Raw genomic sequence first — 4,437 nt, forward strand, 5'->3', positions numbered from 1 at the left:
ACCGATGGCCAATTAACTCGATATTCGCGCGAAATCAACGACAATAACGCACGATCGGACGCGACTTTATTACAGCGCGGAATTATTACGGAATATCGAGCTTTTTTTTACAATAGGATCGAGCCGCTGACAAAGCCCGCCGTATGATTAAGTTACACGTTGCATTAAAGGTAACCCGAGATCATCCGTAGTACATAGGACTGGAGGTATTAAGCAACAAAGTGGTCGCGTCAATTTGCTGGTCAGAATGTTGCGCGAGTTAAGCCGTCGTGGGCTTGAGAGGGGAGGTAAGCGCGTAAGGTTTGGGAAGATCGGGGCTCGCGGGTCGTGCGAACGCGATGTTAGAAGACGCTTGGGGGGAGGGAGGATGGGCTGACTGAGAGAGCCGACGCGTATTATTGAAACCAGGCTGAGGGAAATATTGCCGGGGCCGGGGACGTTGATTCAGAAGGAGCTGCCTCCCCTTCCGCTCGCCGGTGTCGCTGTCATCGCGCGACGACTTTCCATTAGTCGGATCGCTAGGCGAGCGGCCGACCGCCCGAGTCCTTGACCGACCCTGAACCTCGCGCCATGGAGAACCTATTCCCCTCCGGCCTGGGAGAGCCACTGGGGGCCCGCGAGGAGCTCGCCGCTGACGAACCACTAGCCGCGATCGAGGATGACGAGCGGCTACCCGAGCGCCTTTCCAGGACTGTTCACCGGGAGCTCTGGCTGAATAAGAGTGAGATTCGCCCTGGGTTCTTAAAAAAACGACGGGCTCGTTCGTCCTCCAGGGCCCGAGGAGGAGCTAATAAATCCCAGGAGCGAATAAATAATACCCAATGGCTTATTACCGCGGCATGTTCCAGAAACTGTCGTTAATTATGACGGAGGATTGACGAGCGCTTGACATCCTTCGGACCTCCGGATCGGGGGATCTATTACCGTCGATGTCCTTCAAAGACACTTGTTTGCGAGAGCGTGGGCGCGATTCGGGCCTAATCGAGGAAGATCTAATCGGACCTAAGAGAGGTTTGGATTCGACGGTCATCTCTCCGTATTTTTTGCTCGAACAAATGCTTGTCAGATGCTTGCGTTACGTTTCACGAACTTTACACTCGGTGACAGTCCTCGACGACGCTTCAATACTTACTTGTCCCCTTCACCAGCAGCGGATCGCCCTCGCTTAGTTTCATTACGCACCCACATAAAGTATATGCCATGACGATGTATAGCACTCGTCGTGAAAATGATCGTCCACCAACATTCTAACGCAGCTCTTGGAATTTCGTCGCTAATGCGTCGTTTTATCGGAAGGACGATAAACGCTAGATGTCGTTACATCGCTGGGGGATCGCATCGCGTAATGTTAGATCCACGCGCGTCAAATGTGTACTCGCGAATGTACTCGCTTCGCACGACGCAATCCGTTGATCAATGGAGCCGATTTTTTTGCCACGCGTGGAATGGACATCAAGGACGACGTCTTTTTCATAAATCAACTTCCTTTGGTAGTTTTGAAAAATGTCTATTAATTCGCTTCCTATTCGCTTAACCTTATATATATTAAATTGGAAAATAAATGAACGGTTAGGTAAATGTACGCGGAGCTAAAGGAAAAAAAGATTATGAAAAAATGGGGGGGGGGGGGAATTACCATTATAACGCACTTTTGCTTTGATCTTTTCATATTGTAAGATCCTAATTTAATTTTAATGAGATTCAGCGTAATCCCTTGAATCGTGAATTCTAATCAAGTTGTGGGAACAACATAAAACTATCAAATGTTTAATACTTACAATGTGAAGATGGCCTTCTTCTTCTTCTTCTTCTTCTTCTTCTTCTTCTTCTTCTACTTCTTTTTTTTATGTGGATTTTAATGAATCGGGAAAGGAAAAAAGTGCAAGGCTCTGAACGAGTGAGTAGTTAAAAACTTCATAGATTTCAGTTAACGTGCTTTAACGCTTAAATAAATTTAATAATTTGTTCTTAAACGTTTTATAAGAGTCAGTTATACAAGTAACAACAATTGTATTATTAAAATTCATTTAATTGATTGTTGACGTTGGTGCCCGTGCTCACCCACGAATAATAAATGGAGATTTTTAACAGCCACATATTTCGCTTGAAAAGGATGGATAAATATTTCGCGCCAATCCAGTCGGACAAAAATTCATGAATTCAACTCTTGATTTCTTTATAATTAATAACTTCCTGCCGTAAGCCGATTAGTACCCTCGAGGATAGCTCTATCCGATCTTCTAAGTATTAGAATATTACGATTGACTGATGTTTCTTAATGCTAAAGCACCGGAATATCCCTATGATATGTTTGCTTATTACCATAGATAATAGTATATTATTAAATTGCTTGGAGCCCATGACTTTCTGTTTTATATGAATCAAAATATTTGTTTAAATAGAGCTGCTAATTCCTTTTGGCTACTTGGCAAACAGTGTGCGCCAAGAATTTTGCTTACCTTTTACGAAATTACAAGCCATTCCTATAACTTTTTTATATGTAGTTATTAAGTTTCAAATTAACTTTTCAATTTAAATTAAAACGCGGCATTTACTTGTATAAATGCATTTAAACGTACTTGGGCTCTTATAATAACCATACAAAGTTTACTTCAATATATCTTTCATTTTATTTTAAGTGACTCATTGTTATTTATGTATCTTCGTGTAATATTATTAACTGGCGATCCATTAAATGTAAAATCTTGAAAAAAAAAATTAGAAAATACTTAGATAAAATTATTATGTAAATAAATCTCTTAATATGCGACTATGGCAGGAAAATGGAAAAGTAGCGAAGTTATTCAAATTAAATAATAAGAAAATGTTAATAATCTAATTATTAAACCGTTAGACGTTGATAAGCATGATATGCTAACTTCAAATCAAACGTAATTTAATAAATAACAGTGGGAGTATTAAAATTAGTTGCCTATAATTAACATTAGTATTTTTTTTTTCTTTTTTGTTCTTTTTATATTCTTCTTCTTCTTCTTCTTCTTCTTTTTTTTTTTTTTTTTTTTCCTTTTTGTTCTTTTTTTATTCTTCTTCTTCTTCTTCTTCTTCTTCTTTTTTTTCTTCTTCTTCTTCTTCTTCTTCTTCTTCTTCTTCTTCTTCTTCTTCTTCTTCTTCTTCTTCTTCTTCTTAACTATCTTAAAAAATTTTCTATTTTTAATGGTAATTAAGACTGAATTTTAATAAATGAAAGAAAAAAGTAATGGGAGGAAAACAAAGAATGAAAGATATAATGAAAAGGTAAAAAAAAATTCTAAACTACGAGGCTACAAATGATGCGTCTGACTTTACTCACATACATCATACGTAATCTTTTCAAATAATTGTACATCACCGTATAATGATATAAAATAATCGCCGTATAGTGATTAACTATTACTATTACGTTACCCACCAGATTCTGCAATATTATATTGTACATTAAGTCATGAATTTGGAAATTATAGTAAATTGTGGGTAACAGGCGGTTAAGTAGGATTGGATTTGTTGAATTGTAACAATAGTTTAATACTCGTCGAATTAAAAATGAGGAATTCTGCAGTGCATGGGGGAGAAAAAAGAAATTAATTCCTATTACAATAAGTAATATAAAATTAAGCAAATTCCTTATTCAAGTGAGAATTATTAAAGCGATTCTTATCGAACCAAAATATCTCAAGTAAAATGCCCTCCTATGGAATAATAATGAATATGTATGGATAAATTTTTTTTATTTCTATAATGAATAAGCTTAATTATACTGATTAAATTTAAATATGTTTGCATAAACTCTATTAAACAAATAGAATGATAAAGGCGAAACTAATAATATATAACCTGATTCATGAATAATAATCGATAGATTTAATTATTACTTTAATAAAAATGTAGTGAAAATCTTAAAATGACGTGCTGTTTCATATAACAGAATGAATCATTTGTCGAGCATGCTTGATTATAGTGAAATTTTGCAATAAATTGGCAATGGATATGACAATCTACGGTTTAGATGCTAATTAAATACAGATTGAAAATCTGTTAGGGATGACTACACGCCCAAACACAGATGCATTCGTTATAAACATGTAATTGCGAGTAAGATATCTCCTCTCTCTCTCTCTATCTCTGTCTCCCTCACTCTCTCTCTCTCTCTCTCTCTGTCTCCCTCACACTCTTACTCTTGCATTTAGAAGAGAATACTGGCGTTAAGGGATAATATTGAGGTTTTGAAAATCGAAATGCGGTCACACTTAATTATTAGATGACAATTAATTATGAGAGTCTTGAGTAAATGTTTGACATTCGTGGAATCGAGAAATCGTGGAAAAGTTGTCACAAATATTGCATTGAGATCTTAAAGGATCATACGCGAACAAAATATACGTCGATAAACAAATGAGTTTAAACTTCCTCGTTAAACTCACCTACGTAAGCCACGTTTGT

This window comes from Ceratosolen solmsi, unplaced genomic scaffold (assembly GCF_000503995.2).
Source record: "Ceratosolen solmsi marchali unplaced genomic scaffold, CerSol_1.0 scaffold1, whole genome shotgun sequence".
Lineage (NCBI taxonomy): Eukaryota > Metazoa > Arthropoda > Insecta > Hymenoptera > Agaonidae > Ceratosolen > Ceratosolen solmsi.